This window comes from Odocoileus virginianus, chromosome 17, assembly GCF_023699985.2.
Source record: "Odocoileus virginianus isolate 20LAN1187 ecotype Illinois chromosome 17, Ovbor_1.2, whole genome shotgun sequence".
NCBI lineage: Eukaryota > Metazoa > Chordata > Mammalia > Artiodactyla > Cervidae > Odocoileus > Odocoileus virginianus.
The window spans coordinates 17,226,280-17,249,449 of NC_069690.1; the positions used below are offsets into that span (position 1 = coordinate 17,226,280).

At 45.3% G+C, this 23,170-nt stretch overlaps 1 long non-coding RNA gene and 1 pseudogene across 2 annotated transcripts in view; both read left to right on the plus strand.

Annotated features, from left to right (window-relative positions):
• Nucleotides 1–23,170, plus strand: part of LOC110132215 (uncharacterized) — a 157,082-nt gene that overhangs the window by 67,435 nt on the left and 66,477 nt on the right. For both annotated transcript variants that reach the window (XR_011492128.1, XR_011492129.1), the window contains one exon: nucleotides 17,927–18,019. This is a non-coding gene — a long non-coding RNA (uncharacterized lncRNA). The remainder of the gene's footprint in view (nucleotides 1–17,926; nucleotides 18,020–23,170) is intronic.
• LOC139039341 (U2 spliceosomal RNA) lies at nucleotides 4,998–5,116 on the plus strand (annotated as a pseudogene).

Below are 23,170 nucleotides of genomic sequence, written 5' to 3' on the forward strand. Positions count from 1 at the left end.
TCTATTTCTACTTTTTGGAAGAACTGTTGTATTTTCCATGAGTTGCACCCACAAGGCACAGGTTTCCAACTTCTCCATATCCTTGTCAAAATCCTTCCCAGCCTTTTAAGCCAGCATTAAGTTGTCTCCCCTGATCTCTGACCCCCATGGCCCTCATTGGTACCCACCACTGAGCACACCAGTGATGCCACACAACTCAGCTCAAGGTTAGAGGTGGGCCTCTGTGGTTTCTAGATTTTTTTAGGTCTTTCTGAGCAGAGCAAGAGCTTCCTGGAGATGAGGTCTGTGAACCCCTATCAGGAAGTTCAACAGGAGGCTAAGCTCCCCGGAGGTGCAGAATCATTTCCTGTTTGACGTCTTTACGGGACTATTCTTTGCAGAGATTTTGTTTTTCAAGCATCTCCTTGTGTCTGGCACACAGAGGTCAGGTAGAGCCATGAAAGCAGTGGCGGCGTTTAGATTCCCACCCCCGAGCTGCCCTGGATAGCTGTGACCTTGGTGAGTCACCCACGCTCTCTCAGCTTCCATTCTTCAGCTCTAATATGAGGCTGCATTGCCGCCCACATAGGCCTGTGTGTTTATTGAAGTAAGTGGTGCAGGGGCGCAAGGGCTCTGGGAGTTCCCTTCCCTGCCTTCCCCAAACTGATGGAAGCAAGTATCACATAAGTGAGATACAGAGGTCCTTGAGAGTCTGAAATGCTCGATTTTGGACTATTTGGGGATAATTGGCATTCCTAGACAATCCCCAAATTTGTTTCAGCTGATGATACTAACTTGGAGGTGGGGGGACCCAAGCTGCTAGTAAATGACTAAATAGTTCAATCAAATTTTATGTTGATGTGACCATTGATTCTTTCAAATCCAACTCAAGTGCCACTGCAAATATTGCTTCCTCCAGGAAACCTTCCTTAACCCTATAGCACTTAGACACATCTCTGTGTCAGCTTGATTGGCTTATTTCCTTGATGGGACATGTCAGCCAACATCTCCTTGTGTGTTGAAGCCAGCATATAGTAGCTGCTTAGTAAACATTTGTTGAATGACTGACTGAATGAATGAATAAGTTTCAATGCAATATAGGGAGGCTAAGGAAACAGCCTGGAAGATTGTAGCAGGAGCAATACCCAGAAGGGAACCTGGAGAGTTCATAGCAGACTCTCTGGATAATTGACAGGTGCCCTGATTTCGCCGTTCAAATTTCAGCTCTTAAAAAATCACTGCAGATGGTGACTGCAGTCATGAAATTAAAAGATGCTTGCTCCTTGTAAAAAAAGCTATTACAAACCTAGAGAGCATATTAAAAAGGGGAAACATCACTTGGCTGACAAAGCTCCCATCTAGTCAAAGCTGTTGTTTTTGCAGTAAGTCATGTACAGATGTGAGTTGGACCATAGAAGGTTGAGTGCCCAAGAATTGATGCTTTCGAACTGTGGTGCTGGAGAAGACTCTTGAGAGTCCCTTGGATAGCAAGGAGATCAAATCAGTCAATTCTAAAGGAAATCAACCCTGAATATTCATTGGAAGAACTGATGCTGAAGCTCCAATACTTTGGCCATCTGATGCGAAGAGCCAACTCATTGGAAAAGACCTTGATGCTAAGAAAGATTGAGGACAGGGGAGAAGGGGGAGACAGATGATGAAATGCTTGGAGGCATCATTGACTCAATGGACTGAGTTTGGGTAAACTCTGAGGGATAGTGAAGGACAGGGAAGCCTGGTGTGCTGCAGTCCATGGGGTTGCAAAGAGTTGGACACAACTGCATGACTGAACAATAACAAAAATTACACAGCGTAGCCAAAAGTGAAAGTGAAAATCACCCAGTCGGGTCTGACTCTTTGTGATCCAATGGACTATATAGTCCATACAATTCTCCAGGCCAGAATACTGGAGTGGGTAACTTTTCCCTTCTTCCCTAGGGATCTTCCCAACCCAGGGATTGAACCCAGGTCTCCCACGTTGCAGGGGGATTCTTTACCAGCTATCAGCATAGCCGGTGGGCCCCTAAACTTGAATGTAGATATGGCTTCAATTCCTGGCTCCTCCACCTACTAGCGGGATGACTTTAAGCAAATTACTTGACCTCACTGGGCCGCCAGTGTGCAGCCCAGTTAGCCCTCATTCTGGCTTTGCTCAGAGCCCCCACCTTCCCTGTCTGGCCCTGTGGGGCCGTCATCCTCTCCAGGCGGCCTGCCGTTTACACATCTGAGAATTATGCAGGCCAATGGAAGCACACATCCTGCAGTCCACCCGCTCCTCACGCAGGGGATTAAAATCTGTCTCATCTTCCCAGTTTGGAATGCTGAGTATTTGGTCAAGGATTCAGCTCCCCCTTTTTATGAGGCTTTAAGAAAACCCAAATTAAACCCTGATTTGTTTTTAAAGATCAGAATCCTTAATCTTGCAGCGTTTGGCTCATTTTCCTTACAGGCTTAGAAGGGAACATTAAACAGATTCTGTTTCTTAGCACACTCTGCTTTTTCTCTGCTGTGTATTCGAGGGGGTGGACAAAGCTCTCGAGACTTCCTGTAGTGCTTCAGCTTGCTGGATGACCTTGGCCAAGCCTCCTAACTTCTCTGGCCTTTGGTTGTCATCTGTGGAATAAGGGGGCCGAGCATCAAGGCCTGTGTACTCCTTGAGGGATCGCTTAAAACTCCTGTGTTGCAAATGGAGGCTCAGAGAGGGGAAGGGACTTACCAAAGGACACACAGCTATTTATTGGGCAGAACCAACTCAGGGCTTCTGGTTTTGACAGGAGATATCCACCCCCTAGAGACTTCGTTTTTCTCTATGAAAGAAACATGGGATCATCAACAATTCCTGTTTAATTTTCAAGCCTCCTACTTTCCTGGGTAGAGTACATAGACTTCAGGATGAAGTTAGTGTTTTCAGGGCTATAAAAATGCAGCCATGAAATTAAAAGATGCTAGGAAGAAAAACTATGACAAACCTAGGCACTGTATTAAAAAGCAGAGACAGCACTTGGCTGACAGAAGTCCGTATGGTCAAAGCTATGGTTTTTCCAGTAGTCATGTATAGATGTGAGAGTTGGACCAAAAAGAAGGTTGAGCACCAACGAGCTGATGCTTTCAAATTGTTGTGCTGGAGAAGACTCTTGAGAATCCCTTGGACAGCAAGGAGATCAAACCAGTCAATCCTAAAGGAAATCAACTCTGAATATTCATTGGAGGGACTGATGCTGAAACTCCAATACTTTGGCCACCTGGTATGAAGAGCTGACTTATTGGAAAAGCCCCTGATGCTGGTAAAAATTGAGGGCAAATTTATAATAGCCAGGACATGGAAGCAACCCAGATGCCCATCAGCAGACGAATGGATGAGGAAGCTGTGGTACATATACACCACGGAATATTACTCAGCCATTAAAAAGAATTCATTTGAATCACTTCTAATGAGATGGATGAAACTGGAGCCCATTATACAGAGCGAAGTAAGCCAGAAAGATAAAGACCATTACAGTATACTAACACATATATATGGACTTTAGAAAGATGGGAACGATAACCCTATATGCAAAACAGAAAAAGAGACTCAGATGTATAGAACAGACTTGTGGACTCTGGGAGAAGGCGAGGGTGAGATGTTTCAAGAGAACAGCATCGAAACATGTATATTATCTAGGGTGAAACAGATCACCAGCCCAGGTTGGGTACATGAGACAAGTGCTCGGGCCTGGTGCACTGGGAAGACCCAGAGGGATCAGGTGGAGAGGGAGGTGGGAGGGGGGACTGGGGTGGGGAATACATGTAAATCCATGGCTAATTCATTTCAATGTATGACAAAAACTACTGTAATGATGTAAAGTAATTAGCCTCCAACTAATAAAAATAAATGGAAAAAAAAATTGAGGGCAAAAGGAGAAGGGGACAGCAGAGGATGAGATGGTTAGAGAGCATCACCAACTGACTGGATATGAATCTGAGCAAACTCTGTGAGATGGTGAAGGACTGGTAAGCCTGATGTGCTGCAGTCCATGGGGTCACAAAGAGTTGGACATGACTTAATGGCAGAACAACAGCAGCAAAAAAAAAAAAAGGGAAGGAAAATCCAGAAGTGGGGAAGTCAGAATGTGTTGACATATTCTGTGCTTCATTATTAGATGTACCAAAAGGAAAAATGTTTGATTTAAACCAAAATGATGTGAAAACTAGCAGCCAGAAGCCATCATAATGTTTCCCTAGCCTCGGATAATTGCCCAATATAGTGACACATTTTTCCACTTTGCCTTGGACTGAAGGGTTTCTGAGATGAGGGATAAAACCTGGAAAGTCCCAGGCAAACCAGGCTGACTCGAATGAATGGACCATCCTACTGGCTGGCTAGTAGGCTAAGAGAAAGGGCTTCAGTAGGGAGCTTGGGCTGCTCTGAGTAATGGGTCAGTCACTTCTTTGCCATGAAGCTTTGAGAGGGCCGAGCTTGCCGAGTCTCAGAGTTCTGATCTGATAGTTGGGCTTAAATGGGGTAATTAGTTTAAATTTTCTACTTCACTAACTGGCACAGAGCAATTACCCACTGAATGTTAAGTCTCTTCCTTCAAGGGGGGAAAAAACTCAGTTTTTTCATTTCTTTTTCGGGGTAATCATTGTGGATCCCCCCCCAGCTTTATTGAGGTATAATTGACAAATAAAATTGTAAGATATTTAAAGTACACCTCAAAACAATTAAATGCACATTGTGGTGATATGTAAGTACCCCTTGTGAAAAGATTTCCACCATTTGTGAACACATGTATCACCTCACATGTATCTTTTTTTTGTATGAGGAAGGTGGTTTGTTTGTTTGTTTGTTTGTTTTTCCTTTTTTCCTGCTTTAAATTCCAAGCATGTAGTAAAAGAGGTTACAGGTAGTGAGGGAGGATTTTATAAAATCATGCAGTATTTTCTCCAGGGTTGGGTTTTGAGTAAATCACCATGTGTCTTGTTGAACTCTTGGGCAAAGCAACCATATTGTCAGTTCTTTCTCTTTTAAAACGTTTAGTATCACTTCTTGGCCTTTTGGCTAAGATGAAGTGTAACATCTGTTCTTATCAGTTGTATACTTAGAGCTGATTCACCAAGACATCACTGGAAGGCAATTTTACTCCAATTAAAACATGTTTAGGAAAGTCGTGGATCAGCCGTGGGGTGCAAGAGGGAGCAGTGGGGCCCAGCCTTACACGCAGCCTGACTGGTGCAGGGAACAGAGAATGGTTGTTGGCGTGAGATCTAGACTAAAATTCCAGTTCTGCCCCATTTTGACTGTCACTCGTTCTCTCCTGTGTCAGGTAAATGACCATCTGTGCTTGGCAAGCTTTTCATGTGGCCTCTGTGAGTGTGACACTTGGTACCTCCTGGGAGCGTGTGAATATTTTAGTCCTGTCTTAGACAGTCACAGGGTCTCAAGGTCTTCCCTGTGCCATTCGAGGCTGGGTTAAAACAGGAGCGTATGTGTTGGCTGGGGCGTGAAGCCAGCTCTCATGGTGAGATGATTTCCCCTTGGGTACCTGGAGATAAAATCCAGACCTTTGGTGACTTCCTTGGTGGTCCAGTGACTAAGACTCCGGGCTCCCAATGCAGGAGGTCCCAGGTTTGATCCCTGGTTGGGGAACTAGACCCCACATGCCACCACTAAAGATCCCGCATGCTGCATCTAAGACCTGGCGCAGCCAAATAAATAAATAGATATTTTTAAAAATCCAGACTTTTCACTCCAGAGCCACAAGACAACCTGGCCACTCTGTTGGCAGCTAGGTCCTGGGTTTCTGTCCGTCTAAATCAGTAAAGAAAAGGTCAGAGGTGCTGAGGTCAGAGTCAGCCACCTCACTGACCTCGCTGGCAGGTTGTCTCAGGATTGGCTCATGTCTTAGAGCTCTTTATCTTTATTTCTCCCCAAGCCTGCAGTTTTAAGCTGTGGACGTCTGCAGGCTGTGTGGAGGGCCAGGAATGGCCCCTCTGGCCTCTTCTCTTTCCCCAGCAGCTTTGAGAGGCAACAGTGACAAAGTGAAAGTGTTAGTCGCTCAGTTGTGTCCACCTTTTTGTGACCCCATGGACTGTAGCCCCCCAGGCTCCTTTGTCCATGGAATTATCCAGGCAAGAATACTGGAGTGGGTAGCCATTCCTTTTCCGAGGGGATCTTCCTGATGAACCTGGGTCTCTTGCATTGCAGGCAGACTCTTTACAGTCTGAACCACCAGGGAAACCCAGCAGGGTAGCTAACAAATGGTTCGTCATTGGCTATGGCCCTATTAATGTAGCCCTTCCACTACAGCTGAACACTTTGGAGGTTTCCATTATAGGTAACATTGGGATGAGCACTGCAAATGGGCCTAAGTAACCCTTTAGGAAAGTTGGCAAAGACAGAAGTCATGCTTGCTCTACAGATGAGATTTCCTGAGAAGGAAAGTTGAGCAATTTAAAGCAAATTTGCAAACATTTGGAAGGAAGTCTTCCTCAAATATATCTCATCCTTCCTGCCTTAGTCAAGCATTCTGATGAGACTTTCTCTTGCATTGGGATCAAAATTAGAGTCCTTAGTTACCACCCTACGGTGCTATAATTGCTGATGCCCTTGAAATTAATATGAAAGCTACTTCCAGAGTCTGGGCTGAGAAGCAAGCAAAGTCTCCCGACCCCACTCAAGGGGCATTGGTGGTAACGAACCTTACTGCTTCAACACGAGACAGAAGTAAACTTCAGCCCTGGCTCAGTGTCAGCTCTCCACTGCCCCAAAACACAGACCAGAAAGGGACAGTCTGTGATGCTGGCATCTTGTCTAGTCATTTTGGTTATTATATTTTCAGTTTAGTAAATTCAATTATTTTATTTGGTTTGTTTCCAAATCTGACATGTCGCTGCTTATAATGTCAAGTGTTTGGCCAATCTTTTCAAATTTAGCTTTTATCTCTTCGAACATAGCAGGCACAGTTATTTTAGACAGTTATCAGGTCCTGTCTGATTAATGCCAGGATCCAGGCTCCCTATTAGTTTGTATCTCTTGTCTATTCTTTCTGCCAGTTTTCACTCATGGTGTCTTGTCTCTGTGTATTTGGTTACCTTTGAATGTAGGATACGCTGTTGGAAAAAATTATTTGTAAAACAATGATGCTTTCTTTTAAGAAGATTTTAAATTTCTTTGGCAGTTGCCTGGGGGATCTAGAATCTGAGATAAACTCGATCTAAGTTTGGGGCTTGAGATTCCTGGGTTCCTCAAATATCTTGAAGCAGGCGGTGGTCCTTGAAAGAGCTGTTGGTCCACCCTTAGCCAGGGAATGTGGGCTTTGTGAATTTTTCTACTCTCCCCTCCCCCACGCCTGTACTTGTTAAACCTTCTACATACTGATCATAGGACATTAAAAAAAAATTAGAACAAATAAGCATGCAAACAGAGATGAGAGAGGTCGTTCAGTCTTGGGGTTTCTACATGGGAAAGTGCCCGGTTCTAGAGGAGATCCCAGTCATCTCGCGTGTCCGGAGACAGACATGGTGGATTAGCACTGGCCTGAGAAAGGCAAAAATGCTAGAGGAAATCCATACCTACTGAAACTGAGAGCAGAAACCAGCGATTGTGACCTCCTGCTCCCACTTGGTGACCTCAAGTCTTCCACCAAATTATTTCTGTACATAGCATGTGTCTTCTCCCCACCCTCCTCACGAAGTCCCACAAGTAGCAGACATCACTACTCAATCATAGCCCTTGATCTGCGTCTTCCACCTGTTAGCAAAAACTTCCAATAGCCAGATAAGATGCAATACTTTGAGCCACATTTTACTTGATGGTTTGCCTAATGCTGGATATCTAGCCTGTTTATATTTCTCCCTTATTATGAAATACTTATAATGAACCTCTTTGTGTCTGGCTCTTTGCCAGCATTTTGAATGATTTCTTTGGGGGTAGATTCCTAACAATGGATCAAAGGATATGAACTTTTGTCAGGTTTTCAATAGGTATCGCCAAATTACTTTCTAGAAAGTGTATTCCAATTAATACACCCACCAGGAGCATGTAAGAGGGTCTACTCTATTCCTTGCCACCACCAGATATATAATTAAAATAATTTGGAAGCCTAATTTGGTAAGTGAAACATGATAGCCCTTGTCATTTAATTTGCATTGTGCACTGTCTCTTTGATGCAGATCCCTTTTGGTGAAATTACTTTATTTGTGTAGTTAGTACCTCTTTAACAGAAGCAACTTTGAAAATGGGGGCGATTACTCCAGTGTCTAAGATCTTTCTCATCCTAGCTTTTATTTAAAAATATATACAGGCTTCCCTGGTGGCTCAGTGGTAAAGAATCTGCCTGCCAATGCAGGAGACATGGGTTCAGTCCCACATTCCGGGGACTGAATGAGCCCGTGTGCCGCAGCTACCAAAGCCCACATGCTCTAGAGCCCATGCTCTGCAACAAGAGGAGGCATCACAATAAGAAGCCTGTGTGTCGCAACTAGAGAAAGGCTGCACATAGCAACAAAGACCCAGCACAGCCAAAAAGAAATAAAATTTAAAAAAATGTATATTGCATGATGCACTACATCAAAGTGTTCCATATTGAGGCCTTTATGCATCTTTCTAGGGTTCTAGCTGTTCTCTTTCTTTGAGCATGGGGTAAGATCCCAAGGCAAGGAGGGTACATTTGAAACTAGAAGGGTTAGGGATATTAATTAGAACTTCTTGAGGGCAGTTTTAAGGTGAGTCAACTGGTACTAACCTGCCTCACCCCAGAATTTCCCTTTAAATGCTTTTTATCCATTTACTTATGATTCAGAGCTGAGCATAAAGATTGGTGGTAGGAGCCAGCCTCTCAAGAGCTGCCCTGGGCCCTGCTGCCTGCCCTCCTTTGGAGCAGCTGCCTTGGAACCGAAGAAGTTCCAGAAAGCCCCGGAGTCCAGGCTGGGATGGGCTCCATCAGGCTTCAGCATCCAAGCTCCCACTTCTGGCTCTGTCCCTGGCTGAATGAAACAGCTAGAGGCAGCCTGGGAAGGACTCTGGCTTGGGCATTAAAAGTCCAGGTTTGCACTGGGTCTTAGTTGCAGCATGTGGGATCTAGTTCCCCAACCAGGGATTGAACCTGGGCCCCCTGCGTTGGGAGCTCAGTGTCTTAGCCACTGGACCACTAGGAAAGTCCCACCCAGTTAGCGCTAGTGGTAAAGTGAAAGTGAAGTCGCTCAATCGTGTCCGACTCTTTGCGACCCTGGGGACTGTAGCCTACCAGGCTCCTCAGTCCATGGAATTTTCTAGGCAAGAGTACTGGAGTGGGTTGCCATTGCCTTCTCCAGGTGATCTTCCCAACCCAGGGATCGAAGCCGGGTCTCCCTCACTGCAGGCAGACGCTTTACCGTCTGAGCCACCAGGGTGTGTGGTAAAGAACCCACCTGTCAATGCAGGAGACGTAAGAAACTCAGGTTCCATCCCTGGGTTGAGAAGATCCCCTGGGGAGGGAAATGGCAACCCACTCCAGTATTCTTGCCGGGAGAATCCCGTGGACAGAGGAACCTGGCAGTGTACAATCCATGGGGTCTCAGAGAGTCAGACATGACTGAATTGACTTAGCACACACACATGCACACATCTCTGGACATCTTATGTGAGAAAAATAACCCTGAATGTGCTGAAGTCTGTGTTAGCTGAGGTTTTTGCTACTTGTAGCTGAGGGGGTGGAACCCTGACTGGACGAGGAACAGTGTTCCTCCCTGCCAATCATGGGCCAGATGGGGTCAGGACCCTTCTGATATAAAACCTCGGCCTTCACTGCAACCCAGGACCCTAGGCTGCTGAGGGAGTGGAAGCTTTTCTTTTTTTTAAGCCTCTTGCTGACTTGGATTGCTGTGGGAGGGAGCAGGCAAAGGCAGCCTGGCAAAGTGGTAAAGGGCTGGTTTGCCATCAGAAGGTCAGGAGTTGAGGCTGCCTCGGGTGGACATTAGCTCTGTGCCTGGGGCAGGGTAGACCCTGCAGGTGGGGTCAAGGGCCCCAGCTATGGGGTAGGGGAAGGCACTGAATGGTCACAGCCCAGTTAGGACGGAAGTTCAGAGGAGTGCAATTATACCGTTTATATCAAAGAAGGCTTCCTGGAGGAGGGGCCCTTGAAGGGTGTAGCTGATTTGCCTGGGGAGGAGACCACAGCAGCAGGGAGGACCACAAGCCCCTTGGAATGACATCTTTTTACTTTGACTCATGCAAGTCCTCAGTGGACTGTCTCTGCCCACCCCAGTCTCCTCTCCATTTTTGTACATTCTCCACCAGCCAATGAGCTCTGGGAGGGGAGGGACCATGCCTTCATCTTGGTAGCCTGACAAGGGGCCTTTTTTGAATTGCTGCTGGGGAAAGGACTATAGGGAATGTGAGACCTTAGGGTGTCTCCAGGCCTGGAGGAGGTGGTGAGCTGATGGGTCTGGGGGTGCAGTCCCTGCAGAGGGGTCCTGGAGGGTAGGCTGGAAAGGGAGGTCTTCAAACTGTGCTGCTTGATGACATTTCAGACCGATTTCAGGGCTCTCCCTGAGAAGACTAGGGGTATTTTTTTTTCTTTTGGTACCAGCATTGACATACAAGAGCATGCTTCCCATTGACCACAGGCCCTTTGCATCTGACCTTGAGCTAGAGAACCTTGGAATGAATTAGCTGAGAGCAGAATGCCTCCCATTTCCCAGGAGCTTGTCTCATCTCCTGGGATTGCAGAGATGCATCAAGCTTGCTCCGTGATCTCTGTGACTCTGAGGGGTCACGTGTGCTGGAGTGCAGTGAGACGAGGCCTGGATGCAGGAGGCTTAGAGTCCTGCCCTGATTCTGCCACTGATCAACTGTGTGGCTTTGAGCTGCTCTCTGCATTTCTGGGGGCCCAGTTTCCCTATTGGGTATGGGTGACCTGCCAGCTCTGACAATCTAACTCTTGTCCGCTCGGGATTCCTGATCCTGGCTGCCAGAATCCGGGGCCTCGAGACTGTGGGTGGAGGCAGCCCTCTTACTTGGGAGCTCCTGAGCATCCATCTCCCAGGGTGGTGAAGAGGATGGAAGTGTTAATAATAGCTGGCGTTTACTGAACATAGACGTTGTGCGAGAGGACCTTGCATGCATCCTCTCACTGAACTGCCACACAAGCCCTGTGAATAATCGAGCTCCTGGCCGTTTGGACACATAAAGGAAGGCGTTATTTGTAGTATCGTGAATTGAATATCACCCCACGTTTTGCTAGGTTGGATTACTTTACAGCGATGGAGGAATAAAGGTCTGGCTTTATTAAAGGAAATAAAGGAGTAAGAAGCAAGGTGGTAAGGAGGAGGATGAGTTCAAATGGAAGGAGGGGTCCTGGGAAAGTGGGGTGGAAAGGTGGTGTGGGTGGAGCTAGTGTGGGGGTGAGGCTGGAGGGGAATTCTGAAATTGCTGTGTCTCTGGGGTCAGGGCGTGGAACCCAGGTTCCTCCCCCTCTGGGCCCCCAGTGAGATGACCATGGCCATGAGCACCAGTTCAGGTTTGAGTTGCCTGGGGCTTTGCTGGGGAAACCACTAGATTCTGAAGTCAGCCTTTAGGACTGATTTGGGTCTAGCTTGTGGGTGAGCTGTAATTATGTCCATTATACCTGTCTTGAATGATTCACAGATGGCAGGGGCTTACGTATGAGCAATGTTCCTCTTAATTTTTTTTTAACTTACATTTTCCGGTGACTCACTTGAGTTGAGAGTACAGTCTTATTGATGGGAGAGAAGAAAAAGTGGGGAGACAGAAAAAAGGAAAACATCATCAGGTCCACTGGAGACAAATGAAATTGTCCAAACCGTGTCCAGGTGATTCTGTCCTGTAGGTTCAGACCTAACACCCACTCTCCCATCTCTTGCCTCTCCCCTTCCTGGAAGTGGAGGAGAGCCCTGGAGCCGCAGGAAGGCAGTGGGGGTACATCTGATGCTGGGAAGTTTGTGTTTTGAACCAGAGGCATCTGGCTTCAAATCTCTGCTCTCGCCCTAATGCTTGCTCTGTGACCCTGAGTCACTTTTTTAACCTTTCCTGAGCCTCTGTTTTTCTCTCCTGCAAATTGGGAAAAGAACAGCTTTGCAGATTGCTGGGAGGATGACATGAGGTTATATATGTTAAGAACTTGATATATAGTAATGTTAGTCGCTCAGTTGTACCTGATTCCCCACAACCCCATGGACGGTAGCCCGCCAGGCTCCACTGTCCATGAGATTTCCCAGGCAAGAATACTGGAGTGGGTTGCCATTCCCTTCTCTAAGAGATCTGCCCAACTCAGGGCTTGAACCCGGGTCTCCTGCATTGCAGGAAGATTCTTTACCATCTGAGCCACCAGGGAAGTCCAGTGATAAGAACAATGGCAAATACTTATCAGCAGTTAGAATGCACCAGGCACTTTACATGTGGTGTCTTAGTCCTTGATAGTCCTTAGGGTGCGTACTATTGTATTGTTACCCTCAGTTTACAAGATGAGGAGGCTGAGCTCAGAGAGGTGAAACGATTGAACCAAGATGACACAACTTAGTGAATGGAAGGGCTTTGGGGGCTGGTGCTCAAGTTTAGCTGACTTTATTTTTTAATTAATTAATTTACTTTAAAAAGCAATGTTTATTAACTTTTGGCTTTCCTGCACAGCTTGTGGGATCTTCATTCCCCACTCAGGGGTCAAACCCACGCCCCCTGCAGTGGAAACGCAGAGTCTTAACCGCTGGGCCTCCGGGGAAGTCTCTAGCTGACTTGAAAGCCCCCTGTAGGAAGCCCTTCTGTAGAGCATGGGGAACTCCGCTCAGCATTCTGTGGCCAGCGGGACGGGAGGCGAGTTTAGGGGAGAATGGATCCATGTATATGTACGGCTTCGTCCCTTTGCTGTTCACTTGAAACTGTCACAACCTTATTAACTGGCTATACTCCAATATAAAATAAAAAGCTTAAAAAACCCACTGTGGGAAAGACTTAACCCGCAACCCCAGTGGCCTTGTCCTTCCTGTTCCTCAGAGCAAACCTGCCTGAATCTGAGCCCCCCGACTCCTCTCTGCCTGCTAAGAAGGCCCCACCAGCCTCTCAGACAACCTCGTCAGGATCTCAGGGTGGTCTTTGGCCCCTCTGCTCACCTGCCCATCCCTGCCATGTCATACTTCGTGGCCCCATTCAACCAGGCACCAAGACCCAGATCTGTATGTCTTCAGAGTAGATCTGTTTCTTTCTTATCTTCTTCCTCCCCTCCCCCTGAGTTCTGCTGCATCTCCCAGCTCCCAGAGTGGCCGATTTCAGCCATCCCCTATTCGGCCTCCTCCCTGCCTGTCTCAGGCTCGTCACTCCCTCCCTGGAACCTTCCCTGGCTCCCCAGTGCCTGCTGCACTTAGTCCAGCTCCTTAGCCCGACCCTGACTCCCCGTGTCCGTAGTCCATCCTCCCCACTCTCTGGTCCCCGTTTCCCCAGCTGTGGGATGAAACCCTGCATGGGTAACCTCCCTGTCACACTCATAAAGAGACCAGATCAAAGCTGAGCTCTGCGACTTCCCTAGAGGTCCAGTGGCTTAAGACTCTGCTTTCCTGGTGGAAGGGGCCTGGGTTCGATCCCTGGTCAGGGGACTAAGATCCTACATTGTGCAACTAAGAGGATCTGCCACGACTACAGATCCTGTGTGCGGCACTAAGGCCTGGCATAGCCAGATAAACACACAACTAAATATTTGATTTAAAGGAGAAAAAGCCAAGCTCCCATGTGGGAGGAGGGCCCAGGTCTTGGCTGTGCCGCCCCGTCTGGTGTCCTGGGGTTCCCTGGGGCACAGTGATGACCGCTGGGCTGGGTGACCTTTGAAGTCTTTTGGGGGCCATGTGCTTGTATCCTGAGGCCTCCCTGGGGGTCCTGAGACGTGAGTGGGTGCTGGGTTTCTGGGCCCTCCTAACTGGAGTGTCTGAGGGGGCCGGTGGTTTGGAACCGCCCTCCCATGCCTCACCCACTTTGGGGCAGTGTCGGGAGGAAGGTCTCCATGTTGGTGGGTCAGCTAACCGTCTGTCCAGCCCTACCATCTCAGTTGCCAAGGCCGGGGCCGTCGGCTCAGCTCACAGGGACTGTCACCCGCTCCCCAACCTCCTGTCTGAATAGATGTGGGGCTTGTCTACACTGCAGGAGGGAATCTCCAGGGCCTCTTGGCTACTTCCTGTTGACCTCCAGCTGGTGGGTCATTGTGGGGTGGGGGTCTCCCTCCCTTGGCTTTCCCAGAAGAAGTCTGGAATGTCCACTCCACAAAGTACGCCAGGCTCTGAGGGCCCTGGTCCTCAGGCCAGAAAAGGGGAGAGGGCCGAGCTAGAGGGGAAGCCAGAAGGGCAAGTCTTCCCAGAAGTGAGCTTTGCTCTGAGGCCCACACCGGGGGCCCCGGGATGAGGGGAGCCCCCAAGGGGTCGATGCCCCGTGCGAGATGTGGCTGCTCCTGGTTCTGAGGAGCTGGCTAGTCCGACAGGAGATGCGGCGTGAGGAGCCCAGGTGAGAACGGAGGGACCTGGGCATCGGGTTCCTCCCCCGAGCGTTACTGGGCCTGGGACTCAGCAGGTGCTGGGGAGGGAGGGGGACGTGTCCTCGACGCGCAAGGAGCTCACGGTCCTATTGTGGAAACAGCAGCCATGGTCCCGTGAGTCAGGGTTTATTGGAGAATGTCAGTTCACAGGCGTCTAAACAGGAAGCATTTTTATTTTTTCACATTGCTTTCCATTATGCTAGGTGAAACCCCCTTTCCTGTCCCTTGGCTTTTTTGGGTGGATTCCATGGCTTCCTGAGCCCTTTTGGGGCTCGTGTTGTATGATGCCCAGGCAAGCCCTGCCTCCCCTTCCGGGCATGGAGGTACCAGGTTCTTAGCTCCTTTTGTTCTCAGCTTCGGGACTTGGCCCAGTTCCGGGACAGTTGAATGCTTTCCGTGACCCATGATATGATGGACTACAGGGACCGGTGGAAACAGAGAGGAGGGTACCCAGCCTGGCCTCAGGGGGATCAGGAAAAACTTCTGGGCAACCTCTCCCCCCCCGAGGTTGGACTTGAATTTCCTCTGGGCACAGGGCTTCCTTACCCCGATGGTGTTCTCCCCTTTGGCACGTTTCCTAAGATTTCTGAGTCGTTGTGAACTTGAGGGCAGGGGCTGTCTGTGTCCCCAGCGCCCATCTGTGTCCCCAGCACCCATCAGGCATGCCAACTGTAGGGGAATGAAGGAGCTGATTCTGGTTGAAGAGTTTTGTTTTCCCATGCCTCGGTGGATGGGGTCTCTTGGGATCCTAGAAAAGTCTGAATTCTTTGGAGGGATTTCTAGAAGGTGAGATGGCTTGGTCTGATCCAGGGAGTGGCGGGCTGTGAGCTGGGCTTAGCTCAGCCATAACGGAGGCTGGTCCCTGTCAGTCCCCTGCAGCGTCTTCCTCTTGCTAAGTGTCTGCTTCCTCTTCCACATTAGCCCATCAGAGCGCTCCCTCTGCATTTCTTCTGGAACCCAGCGCTCAACTATGTGGCACCTTCTACTCCCTTCAAGGTTGTGCCTCTGGGACTGTGTCCTTTCCGATGACTTTCTGATCGCTGGTCTATTTATAACAATGACTCACCCACCACCTAAACTTCTACAGGAAGAGTTGGCTTAGCAGCCAGCTCCCCTGGAATGTAAAACAATTTGTGCTTGTAAATGACCACCATTTCATTTCCCTGAGACGGGTGCATCCTTGGCCTCCTCTTGACCCTGTGGGCAGATCTCAGCGATCCTCCCACCCCGACTCTGCTCTGGTGCCACCGTCCCTTCTTGTTTATCAAAATTCCTGCTGACCCTGCGACCTGCATGGCCGGGCGAGTTCCTCTTTACCCGTTAACCTTGCGACCGAGACTTCCTCGCTCCGCAGAGGGGAAGGCCCCTGCTGGATAATTTCCCTTTGTTTTCCTAGCATTTGCTTGTGAAGGAGCTCCAGTTGGGATGGGGGCAGGGGGTGGATGAAACTGGGAGAGAGCTCCCACCCTTGACCTGAGACGGCCTTCTCTCTTGGGACCCCAGCCTCCACCAGGAAGGTGCCCACAGAGACCCCGTGTGCTCTGCGGCTCACAGCCTGTGCCGACTGTAAAGTGACCACTGGCCGGAGGGGCAGTCATCCATCAAAGCATCTCCAAACAAGAACACTGGAGCGGGTTGCCATGCCCTCCTCCAGGGGCTCTTCCCGACTCAGGGGTCGAACCCAAGTCTCTTTACATCTCTTGGATTGGCAGGCGGGTTCTTTACCACTAGCACCACCTGGAAGGGGACGACAGAGGATGAGATGGTTGGATGGCATCACTGACTCAATGGACATGACTTGGGGTAAACTCTGGGAGAAGGTGAAGGATGGGGAAGTCTGGCGTGCTGCAGTCCCTGGGATCGCAAAGAGTCAGACTTAACTCCAGCCACTCTGGGACAGCCTCTCAGCATCCCCTACGTCAGCTGTCTGCTCTCACCTACGGTGGCTGAACTTGAAGGACCCTAGCATGGACAGGCATTTGCAGTCAGGCTGGGGAGACGAGATGGTCCCCTCTCTCCCATTTGTCGGCACACACCCTTGTTGCCTCCGTGATAAGGAGAATATGGTAAAGACCGTCCATAAGCTCCCCACACCCCCAGCCCTCCCAGCCGCTTCTTTTTGGCTTCTATCTCATGGAATCCTCCCTTCACCTCATTGTTGATGATTGTCACTCCGTCCAGAGTTCTACCCCTATTGACAGTGAATGCCTGTGTACTCACCACCCTGTTTGGGGAAAGAGAATATAACCATCACTGTTTTTATTTCTGTTTGTGCTGGGTCTTTGTTGCTGCATGGGCTTTTCTCTCATTGTGGCACGTGGGGGCTGCTCTTTCCTGCAGGGTGTGGGCATCTCATCGTGGTGGCTTCTCTTGTTGTGGAGCGTGGGCTCTAGGTGCATGGGCTTCAGTAGTTGCAGCCCATGGGCTCAGCAGTTGTGCCTCATGGACTCCAGCGCACGGGCTCAATAGTTGTGGTGCATGGGCTTCATTGCTCCTTGGCATGTGGCTTCTTCCTGGACCAGGGATTGAACCTGTGTCTCCTGTGTTGGTAGGCGGATTCTTTAACACTGAGCCACCAGGGAAACCCCACCATCACTTTTAAAGTCCATCTGAAACCCTCCTCATCCCATCTTCTTTGCTCCCTTCTCAGAGGTAACCATGATCCTGAGTTGTGTGTTTGATGTTCTGGCTTTGCTCTATACTTATGCCAAATATATTTGCATCCCTCAACAATAGGTGGTTTAGTTTTGCTGTTTTTTTTTTAAACTTTATGTATATGAAATACACAGTTTATGTTCTTCTGTGGCTTGTTTGTTTAACGTTTTATTCTGACATTGTGTGTACCTTGGAGTTCATTTATTTTCACTGATGATTTTTATTCCATGATATGAACTCACCATACAGTAAGTCCCCTACATTAAACGAGTTCCGTTCTGAGAGCACGTTCATTAAGTTCAATTTGTTCGTAAGTCCAACAAAGTTAGCCTCGGTACCCAACTAACACAATCAGCTACGTAGTCCTGTACTATAATAGGTTTGCAATACTTTTCACACAAATAATACATAAAGAATAAATACAAAAATGAAACATTTTTAATCTTACAGGATAGTACCTTGAAAAGTACAGCAGTACAAGACAAGAGCTGGTATATAGGGCTGGCGTCAAGGGAACAGGCAAGAAGAGTTTCTGACTGGAGGAGGGAGAGGAAGTGGGAGATGGTAGAGCTGAAGGATAGGAGATGGAGGGCAAGCTGCAATTTCACTCATACCTGATGTGATTGTACACGCAAACACATTCACGTCTTTGAAAGTTTGCACCGTGAAGGTTGGTAAGTAGGAGGTTTCTTGCACTTAATCTATTCTCTTGCTGATAGATGCAGTAGATGCTGTTAGCTTTTCCTTTTCCTCACCTGTCTGAATTTCATGTCTCTCTTTCTTTTTCCTCCTGTTATAAACAGTGCTGCGGCAAGGATCCCTGCCATCCACATGGGAGAGATGCAGATGCCCTCCAGCTGAAGATCACTGGGGCACCCCTGGCGTGGAACTGTAAGGTATGAGCATCTTCGCTCTTCCCAGATACCGCCTCTCTGCGTTCCCATGCTTGGAGCAGGGTATCCAAATCCAGCTGTTTTGTGGTCTCACCAGTGCTCAGGATCCCCAGACTTTGAAATCTTTGTGCGTCCAAAGTATATGAAGTGCTGTCTTGGATATATGACTTGGATATGGGATAAAGGATATGACTGATGGTGAGGTTGAGCATATTTTCAAACGTTTTCAGCTATCCTTTGCCTATTCTGTTTGGTGGTTTTATTGATCTGTGGTGGTTCTTTATAGATTTTCAACATGAATCTCTGGCAGGTAGAGATCTTCTCCCAGACTGTAGTTTGTCTTTTAGGGGGAATGGGAGGTTTGTTTGTTTTTCTTAAATACAGTGAAACACACAAATCTTAATTGTTGCAGTTTGGTAGTTTTTTGACAAATGTATGGAACCATGTAACCTACTCGTCTATCATGTCATAGAAGATTTCCATCACCCCAATAAGGTCTTTGTTCTCCTTTCCAGGCAACCACTATTTTAACATCTTCTACCATATTGTATTAATCTTGTTTGACTTAGGACTTTATATAAATTTAATCATACAGTAAGTATGTCTGGCTTCTTGCTCAGGATAATGTTTTAAGGTTCATCCATGTTGTTGTGTAGATTTCTTTTTTTTTTTAATTGCTGAGTAGATTGCTATTGTATAAATATACTACACTCTGTTTATCCTTTCTCCCGTTGATGGACAGTGTGGTTGTTTCAGGTTTTGGCTACCATGGATAAAAAGGCTATAAACATTCTTGTACCTGTCTTTCTGTGGGCATATGTTTTCATTTCTCTAGGGTAAATAACTCAGAGTGAAATTGTTGGGCTATAGAGAAGGTGTATGTTTAACTTTATGAGAAACGCTGTATTTCATCTTTTGACTCTGTTAAGGGCATTGTCTGTCATCAGATTTAACAATCTTTTCCTTTATGGTTTTTGCTTGCTTTTATGAACTCTTTTTCTGGGGTCATAAAGATTTTCTGCTATATTTCCTTTGGAAGGTTTTAAACTTTGTGTTTCACTTTTGGGTCTTGAATCCCCCTGAAATTGATTTTTGTCTACTGTGTGAGGTAAGAATCTATTTTGCCTCCGTTCTCCACTTGGGTAACCAGTATTCCCAAAACTGTTATTGACTAGAGCATCGCCCCCGCCCCCAATTGCAGTGCTCTGTCATAAATGAGATTTCCACATGGATTTAGATTTGTATCTGGGCTCTATTCTGTGCCATTGGCTTATTTTTCTATCCCTATGCCAATACCACACTGTGCTAATTACTGTAATTCATGAAATGTCTGGCTATCTGGTAGGGTAAGTCATTCCACCTCATTCTTGAAAATCAGCTTGTCTACTTAGGGTCTTTACTCTTATAAACTTTAGGGTCAGTTTGTTAGGTGGTAGGCATGTGTGTATGTGTGCATGCACACACTTTCAACACAGTTGAAATTTGTTTAATTTTGTTTGCATCTGCAGTGTATTTATTGATTTGGAGAGAAGAGTGCCAATTTTATGACTCCAGGTCTTCTCATTCATGAACACAGTTTATGTCTGTTTTTTGTTTTCTTAAGGTCTTTTAATAAAGTTATTTTCTCTTAAAGATATTTGTGCATATTTTATTGGATTAATTTTTGGTATCTTCCAGTATTTTTGTTTTTGTAGATGAAATTGTAAAAATGACATTTTAAATCATCTGTTGCTGATTAGAGGAGCATAGTTGATTTTTTTGCACACTGCTGGTTTAGCAAGCACTTTTCTGAACCCTTTTATTTGCACCTATGGTTTGGCAGTAACTGCTTCTTGCATTTTCTATATGGACAATCCTATAATCTGTAGTGAATGTTTCATTTTTTCCTATCTCTACAGCTTTAATTTTCTCTCTTGTACCTGAGCACTGTCTAGAACCTCCAGAATAATGGTGACTATTAGAGGAGATAATGGATTTCCTGATCTTGCTCCTGCCTCTGAAGGAATGCTTTTAATATTTGCCCATAAAACTTGGTGTTCATTCCAAAGTTTTCATAGATACATTTTAAGTTGTAAAGTCTCCTTCAAATCTTAGTTTGCCAAGACCTTAAAAAAATTTTATATCATAAATGGATGTTGAATTTTTAAAAGAATTTTTCTGTTTATTGAAAAGTCATATAATTTCCCTCTTTGATCTATGAATTCTATAAATAGATCTTCTAATATTAAATCATCCTTTTATTCCTAGGATCAACCTCATTGGTTTATGTTGATGGTGGTTATTATTGTACACAGTATTATACAATGTACAGTTGTATTGTATATTATATTGAATGGCAAACGTTAAGATTTTCGCATTTATGTTGAAAAGTGAGATTGTGCTGGAATTTTTCTTCCTTATATTTTCCTTGCTGTTGCTTTTGGTGTTAAGGTTATATTTACCTTACAAAATAGTTGGGGGAAATTTCTTTTCCTAGTCTTTGGAATAGTTGGCATGAGGTTGAATTACCTGTTCTTCAGATGTTTGATAAAGCTAACTTGTAAAATCACTTGGGCCAGGCTTTGTATGTTTGTGTATATGTGTAGGTTTTTAAAACATGGACTCACTTTATTTAATGATTATTTGTATGTTCAGATTTTCTATTTCTTATTCAATAGCTTTGGTAAGTTTTTATTTTTTCCTGGGGAAATTTCCATTTCATCTAAATTTTCTAATGTATTGGTGTAATCTCATTCATGGTATTCTCTTGTTTTTAAATTCTTTTTCATCCCTCTTTCACTCCTAATGTTATTTATTTGTGCCTTTACATATTTTGATCCATCAGTTCAGATGTTTGTGTATTTTATTTATATTTTCAAAGACCCAAACTTGATTACCTCTTCTGTTATTTCTTTGTTTTGCATTTTGTTAATACCTGGCTTTTTCTTTATGATTTTCTATTTTCTTTGGATTTACTCTGTTGTACATATAACATCTTGAATTTGTTACTTAATCCATTAATTTTCCGTTGTCTCTTACTACACGTTTTTATGGCTGTGACTTCTAAGTGCTGCTTGTAGCTGTATCCCAAACTTTGATGTTTAGAATTTTATTACTCAGTTCTAAATATTTTCTTTTTCTATGTTGATTTCTTCTTTGATTCATTTGTTGTTAAGAAGTGTGTGTTTTAGATTTCCCAACATTAGCTGTCATGGTTTATTTAGATTCATCTGTAACTTTATCAATTGAATCACTCATCATTGTTTATTGCTTCTCCTTTCTTGTCTATATTTAATTTTCTTCTCCCTGAATACATCCTTTAGTTTTCTTTCTCAGCATGAATATGTGGTGGCAAACTCTCTTCTTAGTTTGAGCAAACATTGTTTTCTTACATCCAGCTGGATATAGAATTCTTGGTTGAACTTTATTTTCTCTGAGCAATTTGGAGGTATTTTTTCATTGTCTCCTGGTTTCTGTTGAAAAGTCTATTGCATTCTACATTGTTTCCTTTTTAAGCAATATGTATTTTCTCTGTGATTGTGGCTTCACCAGGATCTGGTTTGCTGTAGGCAATCCTGATAACACCTGTTGCCCTTGCATAACTATTAACAGCACCTCTCCTGTTCTAAAAAATACCCTATGTGGAGTGATAAATTATGTGATCACCCTAACTGTAATGTACATAAGTATAATTTCATTTTCACTTACCCTCTAAGGACTTTCCGTGTTCTTCCTGTGTCTGAAAATCCATCAGTTCTAGTGAGTGCTTAACCATTTTCTTTTTTGAAAAGGCCTGCATTAAAAACCTTATATTTTAAATTGTATCATAAGAAAAAATTAATATATCATCAACTTAATATGTCCTTTTCTTCTCCAGTTGTCTGATCTGCCAGTACCCTTTAAAGCTATCATGGCTGCTATTATAACACACTAGATATTGTTACTAAGTCCAAGCTCATATTGCTCGCCATATAACATTGAGAGATGAGTTGTTGGGGCAAGGAATAGAGACTTTATGTGGAAAGCCACTATCCTGAGAAGATGGTGAATTAATGTCCCAAAGAACCATCTTCTTTGGGTTAGAATTAAGCCTTCTTCTATACTAAAAGATGAGGGGTGATTGCCTCAAACTTCTTGATGCCAGAATCCTTTATTCTTGCAGCTGTCCAGGTATGTCTGGATACAATGTTCCTGAAAACCTTCAACAAGACAAATTGTATTATATGTTCTGCAATGTTTTGTCTCTATTTGAATGAAAAAGTGTTATACCTTTAAAGGTCACAGCCTTGAGAATGGACTGTCCTGTATATTTCAGGCTGTAGGCAACACTCTTAACTTGCAGCAAAAGCAGTAGACTACAAAAGCTAAAGTAAAAGAAACAAATCCAATATGAAGTCAGATTTGTACTTCTCTATTACAATATTACAGATAATGGACTATTTTTTTTGCAGCCTCAGTTCTGCGACACTTGCTTTAACCCTCTGTGCATTTGCTTTTATTGTGTATCATACATAAACATGTATATAAAACATATTCCAAAGAATGATGCACTCAGCATTCAGGTTGACAGAACATTACCTAATACCTTATATGCTCCTTTTGTGCCTCTGCTCAAGGGCATCCTGCCCCACTCTCTGTGTGTGTTTAAACTTTTAATTTAGGCATTGTGATTGTAATCTGTAGTTCTTTACTCTCAATTTTGTTGAGCATGTTCTCATTTATTTGACATTTGTCTTTTCAGTGGAATTCCTGTTTTTGCCTTTCATCTATATTCTTTGGGATTATTTTCCTTATTCTTGTTGATGTATAAGCATTCTTTACACGTTCTGGAAATTAATCCTTTGTCATAGGTGTTGCAATTTTCATCTCCAAGTTGGTGGCTTGTTTTTTCTCATTCTATATGAGGTGTCTGGAAAACCAGAAGTTTTTTTTTGTTGTTAATACTTATTTGGTGCTCCAGGTCTTAGTTATGATACTCAGGATCTTCCATCTTCTTTGCCGCATGCGGGGTCTTTAGTCGGGACATGCAGGATCTAGTTCCCAGACCAGGGATCAAACCTGGGTTCCCTGCATTGGGAGTGCAGTCTTAGCCACTGGACCACCAGGGAAATCCCCAGAAATTCCTAATTTATCTATTTTGTTGTTGTTTTTAAAGATAAATGCTTTTTTTATACC